This window comes from Coptis chinensis, chromosome 3 (genome assembly GCF_015680905.1).
Source record: "Coptis chinensis isolate HL-2020 chromosome 3, ASM1568090v1, whole genome shotgun sequence".
Lineage (NCBI taxonomy): Eukaryota > Viridiplantae > Streptophyta > Magnoliopsida > Ranunculales > Ranunculaceae > Coptis > Coptis chinensis.
In genome coordinates this window covers 17,684,749-17,711,132 of record NC_141458.1, presented here as the reverse complement: position 1 = coordinate 17,711,132, position 26,384 = coordinate 17,684,749, and the positions used below count along the sequence as shown (strand labels likewise).

The 26,384-nt window shown below is 41.4% G+C and overlaps 2 pseudogenes across 1 annotated transcript; both read right to left on the bottom strand.

Annotated features, from left to right (window-relative positions):
* Nucleotides 1-1,872: 1,872 nt before the first annotated feature.
* Nucleotides 1,873-18,649, bottom strand: LOC147508350 (shikimate O-hydroxycinnamoyltransferase-like; annotated as a pseudogene). The gene is made up of 4 exons (XR_015218045.1): nucleotides 18,078-18,649; nucleotides 4,007-4,079; nucleotides 2,939-3,586; nucleotides 1,873-2,257 (listed from the first exon to the last, which is right to left on the bottom strand). The product of XR_015218045.1 is annotated as a shikimate O-hydroxycinnamoyltransferase-like (transcript).
* A 1,128-nt stretch (nucleotides 18,650-19,777) lies between these two features.
* LOC147508349 (shikimate O-hydroxycinnamoyltransferase pseudogene) lies at nucleotides 19,778-20,104 on the bottom strand (annotated as a pseudogene).
* Nucleotides 20,105-26,384: the final 6,280 nt, after the last annotated feature.

Genomic DNA, 26,384 nt, shown 5'->3' with positions numbered 1-26,384 from the left:
AAATGTTTGGATCAATTTTTACAATAATTGTTATCTTCTAAATTTTTTGTTATAAAAAAAAAATGTTTGTGGGGGAGACTATTCAAGATAGAAAAAAGAAAATGTTAGGATCAATTTTTACAATAATTGTTATCTTCAAAAAATTTTGTTATAAAAAAAATGTTTGTGGGGGAGACTATTCAAGAAAAAAAAAATTGTTAGGATCAATTTTTACAATAATTGTTATTTTCTAAATTTTTTGTTAAATAAACTAAGCGTTTGCATTCATATGAAATAACGTAAACAAATCGTATCAATCTATAAGATGTAACAATTTTGTTGGAACTTTGCTTAGGCCCCGATTGTCTTGAGCTGCCCATGCATACTTCCAATAAAACTTTTGAGATTATTTGTATACATAAAAACTCTTTTGTGTTTTCAGTAAAGTATACATTAATTTTGTATTGACTAGTGTCATGCCACGTGCCTAGGCACCACCATGAACAATTCCAATATGATGAGCCCCACCACTTTTTTTTAAAAAAAAAAGTTACAATCAAAGTGAAATTATTATTTTACCCTCATATTCAAAAAAAATTCCAATATAAAACCCCACCACGCCAACGTGTTTGACATAAACCAAATTTTAAAATAACAAAATTATAATTTTGCCACTCAAAAAGACAAAAAAAATTAAAAAACAAAAGAAACGGTAAAATTCATCGACCCCCACATTTTTCTATATAGTAAGTTATTTATTGTTGCATATTGTCGTGTGTAGGGGTCGAGTATTAATCACCAACCCCACATTTTTCTATATGGTAAGATAACAGTCGTTACTATTAATGACTATTCATTCCGGGAGTGATGTGCCTTGCAATATATCATCTCAAATCAGTTAACTCTGAACATTTGTGATCCAAGAAAACATGCATTGGGCCTTTAATATGTGGATTCAGTGAATTGGAAGCTTAAACATAGAAACCTTAAGAGCATATATATGAGCTTGTTCTGAGTTCTATCATATCGTATTGTAGTTTCATAGTTGGTAGAGGTGCTCAATATAGCTAGACGGGAAAACAGTTGGCCGGTGGACGTCGTGATTGTAACAAACTACAGACTATACATTCGGTTGGCGAATAATTGGACTTCTGTGTCAAGAACCCAAGACTTTTGGGGTACCAGGCCACGTTGAAGGCTTGAAGCAATGGATCCCGGATCATCAATCGCAATGCGCTCCACAGAAAGACCTAATGTCATTAGTGTGATAAGTGTCTAGTGAGACTCCACCTCATTTCTTAACCAAGAAAACATGGATTGGGCCTTTAATTTTTCCAAAAAATTCGAACCTAAGTGAATTGGAAGATCCAATTTTTTTTAAAAATATAAAATTTGAAGCATATATAAATAACTTGTTCTTGGTAAATTTTCAAAGATCTATTTATTTTCAATTATTTGGTAATATCATATGCCAATGAGGAGGTGCTCAATATGGCGAGAAAACCTATTTTCATTCAAACAAGGATCCAGAAAAAAAAAGAAGTTGGCCGGTGGACGTCGTGATTTTAACAAAATACAGACTTTTATAATAATACATTCGGTTGGCGAATAATTATATGATTCAATGACATTTTTTTCATATCAAGAACCCAAGACTTTTGGGATTTAATCAAGTGGAGGCCACGTTGAATAATTGAAATTTCAATGGATCGGATCGGATTTTCAATCGCAATGCGATCCAATTTTTTCGAATTTTCAGAAATCGAAAATGAAATTAGTGTGATAAAACTGTCTAGTGAGCCAAACTCCACCTCATTTCTTCGCAAAACCTGACACCCCTAACCTGTACACATTAAACTTTAAGCAACCTAATTTGGAACTGACAAATATTTTCTGTTCTGACTACTAAATATAAAATCTATGAACACGACTAAAAATAAACACAAATTAATCATCAATCAAAATCACATACATTTCAAACAATAAATAAAGAACAAACATAAAGACAACAATCTTCTCTATGCATGAAAAAACAACGCCAAAAACATACAAATATGCGAAGAACACACGAAGATAAGAATTCAGCTTCCTAAATGGCTAAATATCATAAAGATATTCTTTAAAGAGTCCCATATGACCTGATTGCAGTGAAATTGCCAAGGAAACGCTTCCATCCTTTGTTGGGCTTGGAAGTATAAATCCAAGACTCTCATACATAATTGCTCCGGGTCCCATGTATATGGGTCTGCCCCACCCAAAATCAGCATCATGCATAGGGCTGGCAATGGGTCGGGTAAGAACCGATACCCGATCCGGTCCGAACCAATAAAAACGGGTCTGGATCAGGTAGTTAGTATATTGGACCGGTTCTGGGTCTTGAAAATCAGAACCAGACTCTTATTGGATTGGTTCTGGATTAAGTATATACCGAACCGTTATAGGCCTGATCCGATTAAAATTTTTACTCTTATTCTTCCTAATTTTCCTCCACCATATATTCCTATTACCTTATGCAACATCACAATATTTAAAGTTTCAAAATAAGATATGCAAAATGCATATGTAATATTACAATATTTTTTACATAATAAAAATGGTTTCTATCTAATGGAAAATCTTTCCTTACAAATTTGGATTTCAAATAATTCATTATGTCTTTTGGATTTGTGTACTTTGTTTTTGTATTTAGTAAAAAAAAATTATTTAATATTTATATAATGAAAATTATGATCCAATTATAAAAAACTGGGTTCACCGAGTTGAAATTGAGCTTATTGGTTCGGAACGGATCGGATCCGAAATCAAAAAAAAGTTTTCGGTTCGGTTCTGGTTCTCTAACTCAAATATCCATTCGGGTCGGATCTGGTTCTGGGTCTGTATTGTTGAAAAATAGATCGGTTTTAGATTTGCATATATCCGGACCGATCCAACCCATTGCCAGCCCTAATCATGCATCGGCAGTCTACACCAACTTGTGATTGCCATGTTAGGACACTTGAATGTTTTTGGGCCTCGAATTAGGATTTGCAAGTTGGGATGTAGTTCCAGGAAATCAATTGCTGATCTAATGTACTGGTCGTCGGCCTTTACTATAGTCTCATGTATTTTTTGAACTGCGAAATTCAGTGGCTTCGACAAGAGATCACCAAAAGTTGCCATTGGAGTCATGAAAAATGGCATTACCAAAATACCCAGATGGGAGAGGGGGACATAAACGGGATCGACCATCGGTAGCAATTGATAATTTAGTATCTTGATCATCCAGGAGGCGACGAGCCTTGGTTGCGCATCGCCATATATGGGCAGCTAGTACCTCGTAGGTACTAAAATTATCTGAACTGGACGCCTCCTTACACTTGGCTTTGAGGAGGCTGATCTGATTGCGTGAGATTTTCAACATTGCAACCGCGGTCTTAGTCGGGCCGTTTCCGTGGTCCTGCATGTCAGAGGGCAATCTCAATGGTGGTGATGGATCATGTTCAATGTGGGGGAAAATTGGGATTGGTGGCTCTCGAGCACGTAATTAATAAGGCCCGATTTATAAATGGTGCCACTTTGACATCAATGCCACGAGCGATTTCAGACTATGCATTAATGAGATGCGTCCCTGAGGGAATAATACAAAATATTATGATATATCGCGATATTTGGAGATATCTATCCAGATTTAAGAAAAAGATATATAAATATCACGATATGTTAAGAGATATATACGACTGCAAATATTGGTGATATTTTGACGATATTTACAATATTTTGCGATATTTTGCGATATTTTGCGATATTTTATATATATAATAATTTTATTTAATATTTACCATTATATTTTAAATAAATATAAATAATGTATCATGATATATCAAGAAATATCCACAATATCCACAATATTTGTCGATATTTTGGATATATCCACGATATTTGCATGTGAAACAATGTCAAATATCTCCAAAGAGAGAGATATATCCACGATACATATCCAGAAATTGAATATCGATAAATACCCATATCCTGATATTTTGTACTATGCCTGAGGCACCATCTGCTACTGTATGATCAACTACAACACCGATCGCAACTGCCCCACATTTAAAATGTGTTACCTGTTTGTGTTTGACATGCATGAGAAACTAATCGTGAACAAAATTGTTTCTCTTAAATTAAAGCATTATCAGGGACTGTAGGGGAGTGATATTCTATATCCAACACGCGCTTAACATGGTGGGAATGACACATCGACCTGTGTATCCAGGTCGCATCCATGAGCTAGTAGAACACTACACACAGATCGCAGTATCACGCGAACTACACGAGGAAGTGACACGGATTCCCTATCCATAAGCAATCATGACCAAAGGTGTACTTACACATATCTTGACCGTCAGCCACTGATCACGGCCGCAAGCTACTTGTATAGACTGCCACTCCACATCATTACAGCAGACCTAGGAGGGCAGTTCTCACATGTGATCCTAATCTCCACCCCTCATTTGGGACATCCTTGACACGTGGTGAGCAAAGAGGGATACACTCTCAACCTTTATAAATACCTCCCTATGAATCCACGCCGGACTGATTCTAGTCTCCCCATACAACCCGAGTAAGATACATAGGCGGTTAAGCTTCTCAAGTCGAACTTCGGTCTCATCCAATAGTCTATTCCGGCCCCCCAGAGACTATTTGTAAGGAAAACCATATCACACCTTTACATTGGGCGCCGCCTCGTGGTCTCGATTACTGAGAAACCGCACCATTTCCAAACAAATGTAGTCAAAACTCTCAAGCCCACGGCATGGCAAGCCTCAAGCAAGCTCAACTCCACCTTTTAGCAGCCAACTAGGGACGTTGAACGAGCAAATAGCCGAGCTCGGGCAAGAAAACATCACACTCGTACGCAATGTGGACACACGTAACCCACTAGGAGTCACCGCAGAGGACGACATCATCAACGTCTACCAACAGATCACCGAAATGAACCAAAGGCTCGACAAAAACGCGGTAAAGAAAGATTCCACCCGGATAGTGCAAAAGATGTTGAAAACCTACCGCAAGATCTCCATTTTCGCTGAAATACTTCACAAAGTCTCTCCTCCGGACTTTGTCCAACCACTGCCCCCGATGTACGATCGCCGACATGCCCAGCCAAAGATATAGCACGATATGTTCAAAGTCTTGCACTCTACAACAAGCACGTGAAGTTCGACCATCTCCATTGCAAAGATCGTTTCCGGCGAAGTCTAAAAGATGGCCCACTGACCGGTTCTTCTCCTCGAGGCGGACTCGATAAAAGCTTCGAGCGACTCACCGACTGTTTGCAAGCCAATACGTCCACAATAGACGTAAGAAGGGTGATCTCAACTCACTCTTGGTAAGGAGGAAACTTACAGCTCCTTCCTAAGCCGGTTCAAAACAGAACTCTTGGACATGGAAAGAGGCCTCAAAGAGTCATTTGCCGCAGTGGCTTTCACAACCGCCTGCCGCACCCGCAATACCGACCTAACCAGATCGCGCCCGAAAAGACCAGCCGAAACGCCGCCGAAGTCAGTTGTACGCTCGAGTTGATAAATACATCAAGCTGCAAGAGGGTTTGAAAAAGCAGAACCAAGAAGAAGATGAAACAGAAGAAGGAGAAGTTTACGAGGTAACATCATCCTCTAAAAAGCGACCCTGACAACAAGGGCAAACCTCCAAACCCAAACCGAGCAATAACCGAGAATTCGCCGTGCTTACTCGATCTCCTAGCTACATACTAGACAAGATCAAGCGAGCTGCCTTCTACCGACCGGAGATAAGGCAGCCAGATCGCCCGACTAGCCCCATCGAAAGCATTTCACCGCGGTTAGTCGCCACGAGACCGACGTGGCCGGGGCTCAAGCATTATTTGCGGACTCGGTCGGCCGGACACATCAAGCAATACACCAATATACCCGACGGCGACCTGCGTCACAAGCTCATGGCCCGCAGAATACGAAGCAGATCCCCACCCCGACGGAGCGATCTGCGGTCCTGAAGTCGTCCTCACAGCAGAGGATGTTCCATAGAACGCTCCCGTCAAGATCGCCGTCAGCCATCAAGAGGTCGCGAGCATGACAGAACCATCCACATGATCACACTTCAGACGATTCCGCCTCAAGTTTCATGAGAAAAGAGAAGGCGTGTTGGCGCCCTTCATGAAGTTTACAACTTTTCTTCACAAGCCGCACCCGCGCCACGCAGTTCAGGACGTCGGACAGGAGACATCACCTTCTCAGAGGCCGACCTCAACAAGGTTTGCCTCCCGCACAACGACGCACTCGTGGTCCACGTCAAAATCAGCGGACCGGACGTCTGCGAAGTTTTGATCGATCCTGACAGCTCCTGCGATATTTTGTTCTACCACACGATCCAAGAGATGAACCTGCCAAAGTCGGTCTTCATAGACCCAATCGCACCCCTCTTCAGATTCAATGGCTCCAGGGCCGACCCAATAGGAGACATCATACTCCCGCCTCGGGGCCCCGATAAGACAAGGTCAGCTTCAACACGCAGCGCGTTTCATTCCCTAGATACCAAGTCGCCTTTACAACGCCATTCTAGGACGACGGTGGATCCATCAAATGCGCGCAAGCATCGGCCCACTTTGCACCAAGTGGTCCGTTTTCCGGGCCCAAGCGGAATGATGGAGCTTCGAAGCAACCAACTCGAGGCCCATCATTGTAACCAGATCATCGCAGCAAACAAGATCGCCGAACCGCCCATCACCGTAAAAAACGAGCCCACCAGCTATACAATGGCCAAAGACTTGGTGGCCGAGGTGAGAGCCAGCGCACCAAAACAGAACGCTGGGGGCTCTAACAAGAACTTCCTCTCACCAGCCCAGATCCCGACCTCCACCAAGGCAGCTGTCATACCAGCATTGCAAATCCTTGAGGTCGCCCCAGTGGAGAACGTCACGTGCAAACAAAGCCTCGAGATCGCCCCACCAGCTCTCATACAACCAGCGGAGTTGCAAATGAACCACCCGGCTTGTCATTTGTCACGCAACAGCTAAATCACCCGACCCCCCCCGTTGTCGTAACCACAGAAGACGCTCCAGTTCCTATGGCTAATCCGGCCAACCACCGCACCTCAAAGACAAAGATCTGCAGAAGTGCAATCCTCCAGAGAGCACTCAAAACGCGCAGAACCAAGCACCGACTCAGGAAAAGCAGCAAGTGAATCTGGGAACCGAAGACGACCCTAAACTCGTCTATGTTGGGGCTAACCTCGACCCCACACTTAAGGCTCATCTTGTAAATTTTCTGTCCATGAATAAAGATGTGTTCGCTTGGTCGTATATCGACGTGCCTGGCATAGACCCTAGCGTTGCATGTCACCGGTTAAACGTTAACCCTGACGCCAGACCAGTTCGACAACGACCTAGAAGATTGTCATTACGTTTTCAAAAGCAAATCCAACCATTTCCAGGTCGATAAACTCAAACAAGTCGGTTTCATATGGAAGGTCGATTACCCGTGAGTGGATAGCAAACATAGTGGGCGTCCAAAAAGAATGGTAGTCCACTTTGGCGTCGACTTCACCAACGCCAACCAAGAAACTCCAAAGGATAGCTTCCCATTACCCGAACCCACCAACTTGTCGACCCGGACTTGTGGGCATGAGCCGCTATCATTCATGGATGCATATAGTGGGTACAACCAAATACCGCTCACGAAGAAGATCGAGAAGACCTCATTCATCATCGAAAGCAAGGAATTTATTGTTACAATGTTCTCCGCTCGATGAAGAATGCAGGGCTTACATATCAACGACTAGTAACCGACATGTTCCGGGACATGTTAGAGATACCATGGAGGTCTACATCGATTTTATATGGTTGTCAAAAGCAAGAAAGCAGTGACCACCTCACTCACCTCGAGCAAGCCGTTCTCCGTGACTATTTAATTTAACCGGCATGAAGTGAACCTAGAGAAGTGCCTTTTCGAGCGCCCTCCGAAAATTTCGGTTATCGTCTCGCAGCGAGGTATCGGGTTTAATCCGCATTCAAATTGGCGTTCCTCGACATGCCCGACCGCAAAACAAAGAAACAGATACAAAAAGTTGTCGCATGGTCACTGACTCAACCGATTCATATCGAGCATCGACAAATGCCGACCATTCTTCTGAGATACTAAAAAAGGCGAAGCAGTTTTCATAGAATCTAATCAATGCCACCAAGCATTCTCCACTCTTAAGGAATACCGACAACACCCCCGCCTTAGCTAAGCCCACGCACGGAGAAACTCGGGGCTTTATCCGGCAAGATCGGACTTCGCCATCAGTTCGGTCCTATTCAAAGAGGAATACAATTCAGAAAAGCCGATCTACTTCACAAGTAAGACACTCACTCCAGCAGAAAGGAATTACTCCCACGTAGAGAGAGCAGTCCTTGCTTTGTTATACTCGGCAAGAAAATTCAGACCTTACTTCCAAGCCCATCCAATCAAAGTACTTAGCGATCTCCCGTTAAAGAGGATCCTTCATAAGGAAAATAAGACCACTAGGATGGCAATATGGGCCGAAGAATTGGGCGAGCACCACATGGACTTCGTCCCCCGCACGTCGCAGAAAGGTCAGGTAGTCGCAGATTTCCTAGCAGATTTTCCAGTCGACGAACCCAATTGGGAGTCAGAAACAGAGGTCGCACCCACAAAAGCGAACATAAAAACAGTTTGGTCCCTCTACGTCGATGGTTCCAGCAACCCCGGAGGCAGTGGTATCGGAATCATTTTAGTATCCCCCGAGGGAGCCATGATAGAAAAAGCAGTCCGCATAGACTTCGCGACTTCCAATAACAAAGTAGAGTACGAAACACTAATAATGGAATGCGTGTGGCAATCCAGCTCGGTGTAAGGGAGATCCAAATCTTTAGTGACTTGCAACTGGTTGTTCGCCAGATTGCAAAAGAGTACACTACCAGCGAAGATAACCTTTCCAAGTACCTTCAAGTTGTTAATGATTTGCTTCCTTCTTTTAGCAGAGCTACGGTACACCATTTTTGCGCGGACGAGAACCGCCACGCCAGATAGTTTAGCATACCTAGCCACTCGGATTAATCGAATCGGCCCCTAGGCAACTGACCATTGAAGTGGTCGATCGACCAGCTTACCAAGCAGACTATATCTTGGCAATCAGTGACCTGTGCCCACTCTCTGAAGATCAGATAAGTCAAACATAGATGCAGCCTATTATACAATACAGCCAGCACGACATACTCCCAGATGAGCGTTCCAAAGCCAGAAAGGTTCCACACCAGGCACGTAGCTATTGTTTGGTGAATGACAGGTTATTCCGCAAGTCCGCAGGGGGACCTCATCTGAGGTGCGTTAGTCCGGAGCAAGGTCAGTTAATTTTCGCTGAGATTCATGAAGGAGAGTGTGGCAATCATGCCGGAGGTCGCTTATTGGCCCACAAAGCGATCTCCCAAGGATACTTCTGGCCCCGTATGCAGATTGATGCCAAATCGTATGTCCTCAAGTGTGTCAAATGTCAAACATTTGGTCACAACATCATACAGCCAGCCCGCGAACTGTTCAACATCGCGAGCCCTTAGCCGTTCCACATGTGGGGCATGGACATTATGGGACCATTCATCCCTCAGAAAAGTACCGGCTTCCGTTTTGTCTTGGCTGCCACAGATTACTTCACTAAGTGGGTCGAAGCAGTTCCATTGGCTCACGTCAAAGAGTCACATGTCAGGAATTTCATTTGGACTCATATCATCACCAGATTCGGCTTACCACACACACTAGTGATGGACAACGGTTCCCAGTTCAAAGGCAAAATAGTCCGAGATTTCCTGGTCAAGTGGAAGATCGTTCATGCATTCTCCACTCCCCAGTACGCTCAAAGCAATGGACAGGCAGAGGCCAGCAACAAAGCCATTCTAGAGAATTTGAAGAAAAAGATTGAAAAGAACAAAAGCCAATGGCCAAATCAGCTCGAGAACATACTATGGGCTTACTGCACCACAGCTCGCTCTAGCACCGGCGAATCACCATTTTCCTTATGCTATGGCACAGAAGCCGTCATCCCCACCGAGCTGACAATCACGACAACTCGATCTGAGCTTGTCGAGTCAGGTCATAATAACTCAGTATTAGCTCGAGAGGTCGACCTCCTCGAAGAACGGCGCGATCTAGCAGCTATCCAAGTAGCGTCTTACCAACAAATCCTAAGGCGATCATATAACAAACGAGTACATCCTCGATCTTTTCAACCTGGCGATCTAGTTTTGAAAAAAACTCAAGATGACTCTAAGCTAGCGCCAACGTGGGAAGGCCCGTACATAGTGGAACGCGTAGTTGGTAATGGAGCGTATTGGATTAAAACCCAGGAAGGGAAGTTGTTGCCACGACCTTGGAACACGTACCTGCTAAAACAGTTTTACCAGTAGTTGCATTATGTATTGAAAGTCATATTTCCATTTACTACAAGCTCAAGTGTAAGATACTCAAGATTGTTATCATAAACTGTGGTATTTACTCGCATCTCCAAGCCACGCCACTCGTACCACAAGAACCATCTACATACGCTCTCAAGCGAGCAGAACGCTCTCAGGAACTTACAGGCTCATCGCCTCCTCAAATCTCGCTAAGTTGAGGACCTATACTCCTAGGATCAACTCAGCGAGCACGCTCTCAGGAGCAGCACGCCCTCAGGGGCTACATACGCCTCGCGAAAGCGTAACGCTCGAGAGCTTGGGGCTCATCGCCTCTCGAATCTCGCTAAGTTGAGGACCTATACTCCTAGGATCAACTCCGAGAACGCCTCAGAGCAAAGACACCCCTCAGGGGCTACATACGCTCTCAGGAGCTTACAGGCTCATCGCCTCCTAGAATCTCGCTAAGTTGAGGACCTATACTCCTAGGATCAACTCAGCGAGAACGCCTCAGAGCAAAGACGCCTCGGGGCTACATACGCCTCAAGCGAAGCGTAACGCCTCGAGCTTACAGGGCTCATCGCCTCCTCGAATCTCGCTAAGTTGAGGACCTATACTCCTAGGATCAACTCGGAGAATGCTCGAGAGCAAAGACGACCTCGGGGGCTACATACGCTCTCAAGCGAGCAGAACGCTCTTAGGAGCTTACAGGCTCATCGCCTCCTTGAATCTCGCTAAGTTGAGGACCTATACTCCTAGAATCAACTCAGCGAAACGCCTCAGAGCAAAGACGCCTCGGGGCTACACACGCTTTCAAGCGAAAGCGTAACGCCAGAGCGCATACGGTACATCGCCCCTCCGAGTTTTACTCGTTGAGAACCTATACTCCTAGAACCTACGAAAGAACGCTCTCAGCAAACAACACGCCCTCAGGGAATCACAGGGCCACGAGCCCCCTAAGTCTACACTAATCGGACACCTACATCTCCTAGATCGCTCTTCCGAGCAAGAGTACACAAGCATAACGCTTTACGAGAGTACATCTCAGAAACAAACCAAATGAACAGATTAAAAGAGAAATAGCTACAAACAGTCAAGCAAAAGATAAGCATTAAGCAGAAAGTTACCACTTAGCATTACGGCCAGGTCCAGGTAAACAGTTCAAACCCACCGATCTGTTGGGTTTACCCAGAAAATCCAGATCGGACCGATGAACAACAAAAAGGGGGGGAATTAACGAACTGCCACTTTCGTGGACACCAGTTCTTTGTATCAAAAAGGGCGAACTGCTCAGGCAAGCCTGAAAACGCAGCTCTAATGTTTAACCCTCGTAGGGGCAAAGAACAAGTAGGATCATTACAAACACGAACCAAATTTCTTACCAAGAATCAAAATCAACATCACGGAGCACCAACCACATGTTTGTCCTGAGGAGCAGCGCTGGTCGAAGGAACATGCCTCGCAGCCCGCAGAACAACGCGCCTACCCGTCCCTTGAGCCCCATCTGCCTTAGTCAGCTGACAATACTTCTCGTCCAGCTTGGCATACTCACTACAGGCCGTGGTATACGCGCTTTGAGCTTTGCGAGCAACCCGCTGACATCGCTTAGCATACTCAGTGACTTATGCTACCTCCATTTGAAGCTCAGCCATCGCAGTGACCAGCCTAGCGTTCTCATCAACAGCAGCACGGTGCTTCGCAGTCATCGCGTCAAGTTTCCTCTTGTCGGCCCCTGTGCAGCAGCTCGTAAGCATCCCCAACCGACCGGAGTTGACATCGACGATCGACGTTGTAACCGCGTTTTGAGTTTATCATACCCAGCCAGAAACTACAAGGACAGAGTCATAATCAGAATCACTTAAGAAACAAAGCAACAAAGCTGACAGAGAAATACTTTCCAAACAACTCGCCATATCCATGGTCCCCAGCAGCGTGTCCATGTCCTCATCCTCGACTTTAGCTCGGTCCCCATCTAACACGATCCCCTTCAGCAGGCTAGTCGCTATGGGCGCCGAGTGGAAGCTGCAATCAGAACGTTTTACAGCACGCTTCTTCCCCGTTCTCCCCACATAGTAGAATTCGCTCCCCACGTCCCCAACACGAGGGAACGAACCCTCACTAGCGACGTGACGACCTTGCCCCAGGTCGTCGCTTCAATCAGCAACCCGATGAGAGCATTCCGCTCGCTGCGGCAACCTGAACACAATACCCCCCGTCGAGCGACCTGACCTCTTGGATCGTTTGCTCTTCTTGCCACCAGACACAACAACTTTCCTCTTACCACGGTCCCCATGCACATGAGGACGGAACTCCATCTCCTCCATGAGCGTAGGGAACTTCGCCTCGACACTCCCTTCTCCTCTGACGTAGGGCAAACACCGAGCCATAATAAAAGCTGCACACAGAAAACAAAACAAAGATGGTCAGAGCGGCCAGTAACTTCTACGCTCACAATGTAAACGAAAGCAAGAAAAACGTACTTGAGTAAAAGGGAAAGCAGAGAGAAACCGAAGCAGGTAGGAAGGAGAACAACCGCAGTAGGATGAACAAGAATGGCAAATGCCGTTGCTCTCCCTAGACCGGTTGTATTTATACTCACGAAACGTCTCTTCCCAAGGCACACCATTATGGCATCGAGACACCAAACGCCAGCCAATCTGGCAGCCATCATTTCATACCCCCTGACCGCCCACATCCCGACACGTGCCACGCACGCACTATAGCTCAGGCCGTGCTAGAGTACAGAACGCCCCGGCGTCCTCATCGAGATGAACGACCTGCACCATTTAGTTCACAACAGCAGGCACACGCTTACAAATATAAACATTCCTCTCATACACAAGGCCAGGCATAAAGGGAAAGAGCAACAAGATTCACATTCATACAAGGAGCGACCTAACGACAAGAAGGACGCCCCAGTTCACATATTAACCGTGCTGCTGAGAATACTCAGGAAATCCAGCACAATTAAACATCCAGTATCATAATCAATAACAAAGAAGAAAAGCGAGCTGCCCAGGTCAACCTAGGAAACCAGCTCTATTGTTTACGGCCAGAGGCCCATTACAACCGCGTGTAATAAACAAATGTTCTAAACATTTTCGCCTAAATCTTCTCCAAGAGTGACATTCAAAACAGAGACGGAGCTTGGATCACCGGAAAACCCCACAACTGCCTCAGCACCAACCACATGGAGATCGCTGGACCCTTGCAGCTGCTCACTCATCAGACCAGGGATGGAGGGTGACACGACCGCAGAACGGGCGGCATCTCGGCTAGTTCATTTCGAAGCTTGCCCGAGGTCCGGCGTTCCCGTTCCTCCTGCAGGTCGTCCATCTTCCTTTCCAGCTCCTCCACCTCAGCACGGATGGCGAGATAGGCCTCTTTTGCTTGCAGAGTGGAAGTCTTACATCGTTCAGCATAAGTGTTCGCCGCGGCTAGTTGGCCCCTCAACACCTCCATTTCATGCTTCAACTCGATCGACTCGTTCACAGCAGAGGTCTTCTCCAGAGTCAGGGCAGTGAGCTGAGGCCTCAGAGCATCCAGTTCGGCCTTCTCAGCCTCTTGCACCACTCGCAGATTCGACAGCTCGTCCCTTAGTAACTCGACGTCCGCCTTCTCCAGTTCAGCGATCTGCCGTCTTCAACTTCTGGTACCCAGAGATCAGCTGCAACAGATCACACAACATATCACGTTATTACCAAACAAACAGCAGGTAACGCGATGACACAGTCAAGTAGAACGAAAGGGTTACTCACCAGGCACATCGCTTTGTCCATCCCCCTCAGGTTCGACTTCAGCTCCTTCGAATCCAGGTCCTTCCTATCACCGTCCAGGGTCATCCCCTCTAACAAACAAGCAGCTATGGGTGCAGACTTGTAGCTACAATCCGACCTCTTCACATAGCGCTTCTTCCCAGTTACATCATCAATGTACATCAGGTTGCGCTCCAGCTCATCTTTTCCAGCACTGGAGTGCCCCTTACCAGTCTCTCTTGCACTAGCCTTTCCCTTCATCTTGCCAGAGGGATCTCCAACAACCTTGGGTCGAGCGACCTCCGGGGCATCCTCACCTAGGGACGCCGGAAGTCGGCATCGGCCTCGCCTCGAAGCCGCGAGTCGCCTCTTTCCCCCTCCCCAGACTTCACCACCCAAGGCGGTCTCAACCACCCCTCGCAGCCTTTGCGAGGTCGACACTGAATGTCGAAGAGAACGTCGTCCACATCAAAGGAGCGTCCCTCGACGACCTTCCCCCCCCAAACCCAGGGCCCCAAAGACTTCCAACGGTCGCTTCACCCCAAAGACGGCCCCCGCTTGTCTTCCCGCGTCACCAGATCGCTCTTACGCTTCTCCATAACAGCTTTCTTCGACGTATTCCCACTCAAGTTACCCCGCGCTCGGGCCTTCTGCTCTACTCTTTTTTCCCGGATGGCAGGTCCTCCGCGCTCTTCAAAGAAATGCGCAACTTCTGGTAGCTTGGCCTGTTTTTCAGCTCGCGACAAGCTAGCGAACTTCTCGATCACTTGTCGACTTGACTCCTTTTTCAGGCGGATATCTGCATAGGCAACAAGACAACAGTTTCAGTAAAAGTTCAACAAAACCAAGTTGACCTAATCAGACAACGCGCTGCTACCCACCAGTAAAGTTGCATACTTTATGGTTCACACTGAACCCGCTAGCACAGTAGCGTCCTACAAGGAGCAGCGGTCGTTTGTCCCACGACTCGTTACTCTTACCGTCCAGAACGCCCGACAGCGTAGCTCGTGTTTGCAGGCTAAAGTTCAGCGACCTAGATCGCTTTACGAGGTAGTGCTCGATCACATCAGCGACCTCGATTCGGTACTCACCACTGGCGTTCAAGAGGTCAAAAACCTTAAATAATCGCCACGTGTTCCCCACAAACTCGAACTGAACAGGTGCCTTGCCACAACGGTTCAGGAACTCGCAAACCAGCTTGGAGAACGGTATTGTCATGTGCGCCCTCAGCTGTCCCTCACAGATGATCACCCCATGATTGGGTGGGGTGTACCTCTCACTAAAAACCAGAGCGTTCCGATCAGGCTCATGGATCTCCAGATCGCTTATGGTTATCCCATATTTCTTTCTCAGATATGGGAACGCCCTCAAAGCATGTCTATCCACAGCCCTAGGCGACAGGCCGTTTGAAGACAACGACCCTCACATCACTGAACCTCAAGTGCTAGCTTCAGCAGCCTACTGCAACGCAGATCGAGCCCATCTTCTTTTTGCTAGCCCCTAGCCCCCCTCGCCTTCATCATCACTCTCAACCATCTCACACACAGACTCATCCTTCTCCTCACCTTCGTCATCCCAGCCAAGAGAAACTTCGCGAACCTCATTAGATCGAGTGTCATCGGAGTCCGACATTGTCTCTTCTAACCCTAACAAATCTAGCTACTAGTATCTAACAGGGTATCCTAACAACTCTAGCACAGAGGCTTAGCACCAAACAAGAAGAAGAGGTTCAAAAATGGCAGAGAACTAACCTGAAAGATGATGCGGTAATGAAGTTCTGTCTACCAGACGAAGCAGCCAAATGAAGTCTCAACAGAGCAAGTGAAATTTTTAGCAACCGCCCCTCCAGTTTCCAAGGCATCATGATTACACCCTAGCCCTAGCTGCCCACGACTTCCAACCAATTGTCCTGTCTTTTCACATCCCGAAAAAATGGGGCACCACGTTTTCTTCGCGAATCGCCAGATCCTCATCACGTCGCGACACGCGTCAAACGTTCGCACCCACTAGCTCACATGGTTAACACGAGCCATTCCTCATAGGTCGTTGGAGATTTCCACCTCTCGCATACTCCACGCGCGCTACCGATCTCTCTCAGCAGGTCGTTCTCACAACCTACTGAGAGGGGGCTGTGTAGGGGAGTGATATTCTATATCCAACACGCGTTTAACATGGTGGGAATGACACATCGACTGCGGTATTCAGTGTCGCGATCCATGAGCTAGTAGAACGCTACAGACAGATCGCAGTATCACGCGAACTACACGAGGAAGTGACACGGATTCCCTATCCATAAGCAATCATGACCAAAGGTGTACTTACACATATCTTGACCGTCCACCATCGATCACGGCCATAGTTACTTGTACAGACTGCCACTCCACATCATTACAGCAGACCTAGGAGGGCAGTTCTCACATGTGATCCTAATCTCCACCCCTCATTTGGGACATCCTTGACACGTGGTGAGCAGGGATACACTCTCAACCTTTATAAATACCTCCCCTATGAACTACGCCAGACCTGATTATACTTTCCCCCATACAACCCAGAGTAACATACGTAGGCAGTTCGCTCTCAAGTCGAACTCGGTCTCATCCAATAGTCTATTCCAGTCCCCCAGAGACTGTTTGTAAGGGAAAACCATATCACACCTTTACAGGGACTATAAAATTTAACCAAAGAACACGTACAATATTCCGATGCACATACGATGAGGAATGCTAGAAGGCAACTCACAAATCACAAGTTGTACAATTATCGGGAAAAAAAAAAACACTCATGATTTGCGCATATTGCCAGTTGCCACTCACTAAAAAGTAGAAGGCAAATGATAATAGGGGCTGTAGGATAGAGTTGTCTACATCACAAGGATGGTGAGTCATCATAGTATAAAAGCAAAAACCAAAAAGGTGTACTTTTCGGTCATTTGCTTCCTTTCTGCCCTTTGCTATACTCTTCCCTTTATGTTTCTTATCTTTAATATACAGAAAATTGTGGGGGTTGAGTAACAGTGTTTTGGTGTACGTCTCAGGGGCAATTTGGTAATTCTTATTTTTTTGTTTTTTAGGGGTAAAATAGTAATTTAACATTTATAATTTAAAAAAAACTCAATAGAGCCCACGTGAGTACCACGTGCATAGTGGCTAGTTTCATTAAAAAGAAAAACATATCAACCATAAAAAATCAACACTATCAAAACCATCAAAACCATAAAAAAGAAAGAAAAACTTGCTACACTAAACAATAATTTTGAATTTTTTTGCAGATTTTGCAATGTAAAAACTTTTTATTTCAAGTATTTTTTGGTACAATACCCATCATTAAATTACGGGACTTAGGTTTGTTAGATTTTGATAGATGGAGAAGACCTAAAGGACCATTAGATTTAACTAGACAAAAAGTCAAAAACAGAGAGAGGAAGAAGATGAGGGCATTAAGGTCATTTGATTTTTATATTTATTTTATTGAATTTGTTTTGGTTTGTCAGTTGTGGGCCTATATAACAGCTTCCAACCTCATAGAATAATTGATGGGAAATCGGAAACTAAATACAAATGCATTTGAAATAATCTCAAAGAATAATTAATGGGAAATCAGAAACCGGATATAATTGCATTGAACTAACCTCAAAGCATAAATAATCAGAAACTAGATGCAGATGTATTGAGATAACCTTAAAGAGTTAGTAACGGGAAATCGAAATTGGATCCAAATGCAATGAACTAATCTCAAAGACTAATTAACGAAACATTGAAAAATGGATTAAACTTCACTGAACTAACCTAAATGAATAATTAACAGGAAATTATAAATTTGATGTAACTGTATTGAACTAACCTTAAAAAAATAATTAACGAAAAATTGGAAACTTGATGCAAATACATTGAACTAACCTCAAAGAACAATTAACATAAAATCATTAATCTAAAGTTTGAAGAAGAAACCTGGAGTAGCATGAGAGGATACGAAAATATATCATGCCCCTCACTGATGCTTGGTATAAGCTGCATGAGTTCCATACTTGGTTCAAAGTCTCCTAAATCATCGATAATAGATTCAGTATAAGCTTCAAAAAATAATACACCTTCACCACTACATTCAATCTCAAGTCGACCATTTTTGTCCTTCTTTAACCTTCCAGCTACAGGGTAGAATGGAACAAGGACGTTGCTAAGGGCATCTCTTAACACACTAGCATCAAAGAAGTTCGAAGAACCATCTGGTCTATAAAAATACACACTTGGGATGTGCCCTTTAAATAACTGATCCACATTAGAAGTCCATAAGGTCTCTTTGGGCGTCTCTTCAAAGGGTTGGACTACGGCTGGTCCTTGGACTGTGACTATCATTTTAATTTTCAGATGTTCCTGTACGTTCATAGAAAATATGTTGAATAGGTGATGATGGAAGAGACTGGAATAAGAGAAAAGAAATTTGGTGGTTCTGGTCTTCTGGATGTGTAGTGAGCGAGGATTTTAAATAATAGATTAAATTTGATAATTCATTTATTTTTGAAGAAAATATCTTGCGTATATATCTTTATTGTTATCTTTATATATATACTTCTTTCACCTATAAAGAAAACTCCCCACATAGTAGCTCCGTTTCCATCGACCGGATTTTTTCGTTTCCTAATTTGTCCCTAGTGCTCTTATCTACTAACATCAACCAGACAAAATATAATACGTAAATTGTTATGTTTAATAGGGACATATATGTCATTAATAATTATTATTGGAGTGGGCCCAATAAATTAGACTAAGAAACTCACAACTTTCGTACCCGTGGACTATTGCTTTTTGTCTTTATCAAACTATCCTAATTCACTATCATAATTACCCATTGTGCCAAACCCTTTTCATTTGCAAGTTGCATAATTTAGTACAGATGGCCCAAAGTTTAAAAACAAAAAACACAAACACAAAAGTTACGGCTAATAAAAATAGTACACGTGTACATCTATTAGGTTGCCACATTTTGCACGCCAAACTCCTCCATTTTATCTATCTCATTTTATTATTATGATTATTTTAATGAAATTTAAAGGAGAAAAGGTTTAATTTTTAATCTTTTTTTAAATGAAATTTAAAGGAAAAAGGACTTAATTTGAATTATTTATATATATGTAAGATGTGTAATACTTTTATATATGCAAAGAAATAAAAAAACAAATCATGTTGAACATAATTGTATTATATATATATATATATATATTAATCCATGTCCATGGCAATGATTTTTTCTTTTCCAATTTGTCTTCATAGATATTTGCTAATTACAACACCCAAACCAAGTCTAATATGTGGATTGTTGCTAATTATTGGCAGATAATAATAAGAAAAGTCGATTTCTTCCCACCAACACCATGTAACCAAATAAGATAAAAGATATGTGTTGAGTACATTAAGCATACACAGAAATTTAAATGCAATTGTTTACTTAAAACACCCTATGTCTACCTCTACTATCGTTTATATTCTCATGGTATTGATGCTGATTTGGATAAAATATTTGAGTTTTTTTTTTTTTTTTTTTTTTTTTTTTTTTTGTTTAATTAAACTTTCATCTACACATCAGTCTATTGAGGTGATTCTATATTTCAGCCGAGCTTTTAATTGAATTGAGCTCTCATTTTCGCATCATTCTACTGGGATAAGTCTAAATCATCGAGAATAGATTCAGTATAAGCCTCAAGAAATAATACACCTTCACCACTACATTCAATCTCAAGTCGACCATTTTTATCCTTCTTTAACCTTCCAGCTACAGGGTAGAATGGAACAAGGACCTTGCTAAGGGCATCTCTTAACACACTAGCATTAAAGAAGCTCGAAGAACCATCTGGTCTATAAAAATACACACTTGGGATGTGCCCTCTAAATAACTGATCCACATTAGAAGTCCATAAGGTCTCTTTGGGTGTCTCCTCAAAAGGCTGGACTACGGTTGGTCCTTGGACTGTGACTATCATTTTAATTTTTAGATGTTTTTGTACGTTCATGGAAAATATGCTGAATAGGTGATGATGGAAGAGACTGGAATAAGAGAAAAGAAATTTGGTGGTTCTGGTCTTTTGGATGTGCAGTGAGCGAGGCTTTTAAATAATAGATTAAATTTGATAATTCATTTATTTTTGAAGAAAATATCTTGCACATGTATATATTAGTTTAATTGTACTATAAACTAACAGTGCATTTGTGTATGGCATGGCCATTATTTGGAGAAGTACGTGGCCCTAAATCTTACATTATGACTTTTACTTTTTAGGTCCCTATCGAAATGTTTAAGCTAAAGCTAGCCAAGCACTCAAGCTACTATGTTTGCGGTCTCAAACTCTCAAACTGACATGAAAGACGTATTCCCACTAACTACTTCACTAGTGTAGTCGTGGCGGTTTAGGTTTCCAATCATTCAATGCAAATTATTTGTCACACTCTAAAATTTTGGAAAATTAAAAATAGATAATTATCCAGATCCTATTCCATCTTATGAAAATTCAAGATGAAACGAAATCCTAATACCCCATTACTAAACATGATATAGAAAAAAATGAAATCAAATTAAAACCAAAAGAGCAACTCTTAATTCACAAATAAAAAAAATACTAACCAACTCTATTACATCTGTTTCAAATCAAAACTTTCCACTTCAGAAAACTTAAACCAGTAAAGCTCCAAAAGCAAATCCAAATCAAATGTTGCCATCCATTGCATTTTACCATCTATGTTTTCAAGAACACACTCACGTTGCAAAACAAAGCAAACATGGGTCAACAAATTAAATTTGCTGGTATGAATATGTCTAAAATAAAATATACACTACTATATTCCATCTTCTAAATAAATAAATATAACATTACCAACCATTTCAATTTGGAAGACAATATAGTTCCGTTTTCCAAAACGGCGTGTAGTTTCTTCTCAAGTAAGATTTCAATCCGATTATCTCGTAAATTAATTTAATTAAAATCTTATCTATAACCGCTTACGTGTTAGGGTAGGACAACACCTTTGCATAAAAAGTTAATAAGTCCTACCCGCCTGCAAAACAAAGTTAGATTTTCCAAATGTAATCCTTAAAAATCTACATTTATTTCACTCTCACTGCAACTATCATGGGTATACATAATATGACATAATATATCGCCAATATTAACATTCATGTCACACCACCCTATCCATCATATCACACTAACCACATTCACGTACATTCCTTCATAAGAAATTATATGCATCCACTCGTCTACTTATGAGAACGAGAAAATCACAACTAGAGAGTACATTCATCCCTCGTGAGTATCAACTTACACAACCCACGTATATATTTCGTGCAAGAAATCATGTGCATCATAATACATAAATATTCATATGCAATAACTCCATCATACTTAAAATCAATATTTTACTAATTAACCACTCGTCTACTTATGAGAACGAGTAAAATATCACAACTAGGGAGTACATTCATCCCTCGTGAGTATCAACTCACACCAACCACGTATATATTTCTTGTAAGAAATCATGTTCATCATAATACATAAATATTCATATGCAATACCTTTTTACTTTGCTTATTAATTATCTCGTTGACTCATTTATTAAAAGACACAACCCAACCTTTAGTTCCTACTCCACGATTTGCATTTCACACATTTGCCAAATCACATATATTCGTGTGTCTCACTCACATCGAGTACCACTACAAGACATATGTCCCAAGTAGAGATATCGCCTCTAGGAAATATATTTTCATCTTGTAAACTCGTAACTTGTGAGTCATAGCCATCTCTGGGCTTAACAAAATATCAAGTCATTCATGGCACATTCAATGAATACCTTGGGTCATTCCCGCCACACTCAAGGAATACCCATCATAACACTAACAGGCCATTCATGACACATTCAATGAATACCTTGGGTCATTCCCGCCATATTCAAGAAATACCTATCATAACACTAACATGTCATTCATGGCACATTCAATGAATACATTGGGTCATTCCCGCCACATTAAATGAATACCCATCATAACACTAACATGTCATTCATAGCACATACATTCAATGAATACCTTAGGTCATTCCCGCCACATTCAAGGAATCTAGACCTACATTCCCGTACACTCAAGGAATAAAACCCACCCGCAAGGCGAATGTCTTAGTTCCTCTATAAGGCAGCTTTTCACATGACATCATTAGCCATAAACATTTCTTTTCATTTCTTTTCATCAAAAAGGCGTGGAGAGATCTAAAGATGTGGGCGACACATTAAATTTTCACCGAACACTTTTACACCGGATTTTAACACTCAAGAGTTCTCATTTATTATAATATTTTCATTACAAAACAAACATCGTCTCAAACAATAATTCATTACTAAAGATTCCAAACACAATAGCTAATCAACTCACCTCATTATCAATTATATAAATCATAGATATTAAAAGGTTTAATCAGGAATAACGCACTAGTTAAATGTCTCGTGAATACATTTTAAACAACAACAATCATGTACACAATTAAATTCTAATATTGTTCAAATATAGTTATCACAATAACTAATAACTAATATATAATATAGTATAGTGTAGTGGCTGCACTTTTGCTCAAAGTTGCCTACGTATCCAAATCTTTTAAGATTAGAATCAAGCTTTCGTAGTTCTTATCAGCCACATTGTCAAAGTCCATCAGTACTAATATATATTATTGCATAATACCACGCCAAATCTTTAGTTACCAATATACGCTCTATACATACAATATTCATCAAACAATTATGCATGCAACTCTTATTCCAATACATGTAATAGAACTCTTTAGACAAATAAAATAATTACTCCTTCAATCAATACACATTTATTTGAAATATTAATATGATACAAATTGCATGATAATTACATTTTTTTTCCTTGTACAACTAAAGGCTGCACTAATAAGTTACGTATATTGTTCTATGCATGAGAAATTGGTTAGGACAGTTTGACCTTTGTCCATTCTAAAAATTCTAGAGAATTCATATAATCAAAGTTTTGAATCAATTATACCATTCTGAAAATTAGACAGAAAATCCATTTCAATACAAAAATTCCTAAACACTAATTCGTTTAGTAGTTACCCTAAACTATGTGATGGAACTGACCCAACAACTTAAATTCTGCTATTAAATTTTCTGAAACACTTTCTTATAAAATTCACATCAAATAGAATATAAACTAGAATCAGTAAAGGCCAATTGGAAATGCAAAATGATTCATAGAACTAAAATTGTTTAGTTCTGTCGAAAAACTAGTTACATCATGTAATTAGTTGAATTCAAGTCACAAATCAGTACTTGTGCAGAATTCTGCAAACATATCACCGTTCCAAACGACAATTAAAATTACAAAACAAATATCAAACGTTCATAATTAAAGATGAAACTTTTATAAATGATGATGAAACAATTATGAAGCAAAAACAAGATAAAAATCACAGAAAAATGATTTATATATTTTTTTGATAAAAATATGTCTACTCATATGAAATTGAATTTGCAAAAGAATACACATGCTTCCTTTTCTCCAATCTTTTTTCTTCTTCTTCCCCTTCTTTTTATTTCTTTCAATAAAAAATATTCTTTTTAATGGAGGCTAGGGTTTTGTTTTTGAATAATAATATTTTTAAAAAGGAAATTCACAAATATTGTTTATTCAATGTTTTAAGTTTGTTTAAGTTAACCTATGGGCCTTAAATGGGTCTAAAAACACCCAAGGTCCATATCTATATGAATGGGTACATTTTAACAATGTTTTCAAGCCCAAAAATGATTCTTAAATACCCACACAAGTTCTAACAAACAATTCAAGTAAAAACAATTTTGAAAAATCAACAACAGCCAAACAAATTCTAGAATAAGCTATAATTCATAATATAATAATTATTTTCAATTCAAATAATGTAATTTATGTTGTTTTAAAATTGGAGTTGTTATATTACTCAAGGTTGAAAAATGTGAAAATTGTTGTTTGTGTTTATCTAAACTAAGCTTAAAATTAAATTAAGTCCAAAACAAATTAAACACATGATCTTAGTGGTTTCATAACCAAAGATATAATAATGAATGTGTTTCGACCAAATATGATCAAAACACTAAGTGGTGACAAAAGAGATGAATAACGTAGAAAAGTAATTAGAAAAGTGATGGTGATCGGGAGAATGATGAGACTGTACCTTTCGATTGCATACGTATCCAAATTATCGATGGGATCAAGTCTCAAGAACGTAGTTCTGTATGAAAAATAGTTTGGTATTTATATAGGTAGAGTAGAGACTTCTTGTAGCTCAAGTAATTGTAATTGAATATAACTCTCAACTAATAATTATCTCTTTGATAAGAAATAAATCTTGACATAAATTAATGTAGGTTCGTGGCAAGTCATGTGGCTAAGGTTCAGCCTTAGACACATGAGTTAATGGGCATGTACATTGATCCATGGTATTGCAAAGTGGGCTTTAGCCTTGTCGATTAAACGAATAAAATTGGAGACCCCTACTAATAAACGTTTGCCACGTAGGTGGGGGTCGAAACACCGCCCATTCTTTGGCATGCGAACAAAGTTCATATGGCAAAGAAGAAAAGAAAAATTAAGGAAAAAAGGGAATAAGAAAAGAATGAGCGGAATGTATAACAAAGTGTCGTGTGAATGTAAACGATAGGAAAATGGACTGTCGGGAAAAAATCATGAATTATTGTGAACGAAATAATGTCAAACTAACTTATATGTGATGCAATGTATTAAATGAAAGATGGATTAAGTGAGAAGTGAAATGGGTGGCACAGAAAAAATTGCAAAAGAAATTGATGGCAAAAATTGTATCGAAATAATTACGTAATAATAAAATTGATTTGGACTACTCATGCCAGTGGAAGATTTATATTAGGATTAGACAGTTAAAATTAAATGTAAGGACATTTTAGTAATAATAGGAAGAAAATGAAGTTAAATACGAATTAGATTCGAAGGTGAAGGCTTTAGGACTAAAATTGAATGCTAATTTTGGATTAGATAAGAATTCGGATTAGATAATAGTCCAACCAGCAATTTAAAACTAGATGGAAGAAATATTATATAAACTGATATATTTATAAGCTAGTAGTACGTATCCCACTCCAACCTTAACTTGGTCTTGGAATTAGAATTGCAGTGGGGGAATGCCACTGTTTTTTTTTTTTTAAACAATAAGCTAGGGTTAGGCTGACCCCCACCTGCATATATTATCCAAAACGTACATATCTGGTACCTAATGCATCCTCCTCTACGAGATTACTAAGTTCACTACCTATTGGAGGTCCATAATGCATTAGCTCATTACAATGAGAAGGGGCTAGTCCTGCAAGGTAATCTGCAGGCCTATTGGCCTCTCTAAAAACATGTGAAAATTTACAACGCATGAACTTCAAAGAAGTGTCTAAGATGTGTGCCATCTTAGGCATGCCACTGTTGAATACAAATTGTAAGGTTTCTGAACCAAGGAGATAAAGGCGAGTATCAGCAATAAAGCCATTAAACTAATGGGAATAGGAATTTTGGCCTCTTAGGCTCACCAGAACTCCAAGAAGACCAGCAAAATTCACGTTCATCATCGTCTTCTTTCAATACAGGCAACGATTTCATGAATTTAATGGTGTCTCACTATAACAAAACTCAAGGTCCGGTAAACCCACCCATGGGCTTCACAAAAAATCAATCTCCCACTTCCTTGACTTCAGGTAATCCATGTGTAGATTTCTTCTTTCACATCCGTTCGTATAGTCTAGTCCAACGTTTAGAGGCAGCTTGGAAACACAACGATTGGACTGCCCTCAAATTGATCTGCCACTTGCGTGGTGTTCGTGGTACATGGAAATCAGACAAGGAAGGGTTTTATGCAGCGGCACTATGGCTTCACAAGCACCATCCTAGAACCCTTGCATGTAACGTGAAGTCGATACCAGAGTTTGGGTATTCTAAGGATCTACCTGAACTTCTATATCGGATTCTTGGAGGTTCTGAAGTACGGAGAGCTGCGAGAGAGGAGTCTCAGAGGAGAAAGAAGCGAATAAGGATGCCTAAAGGTTATCCAGCTAATCTAAGAGGAGAAAGATTTTGTGGAAACAGACAACAAGGTCTCAATAGAAGAAACATGATGGGCACAAACAGGAGAATACCTTAAAAAAAATTACTGTCGGAGAGTTTCAATTCGCTCGGAAAGATTCGTTCGGAAAAATCGGCAC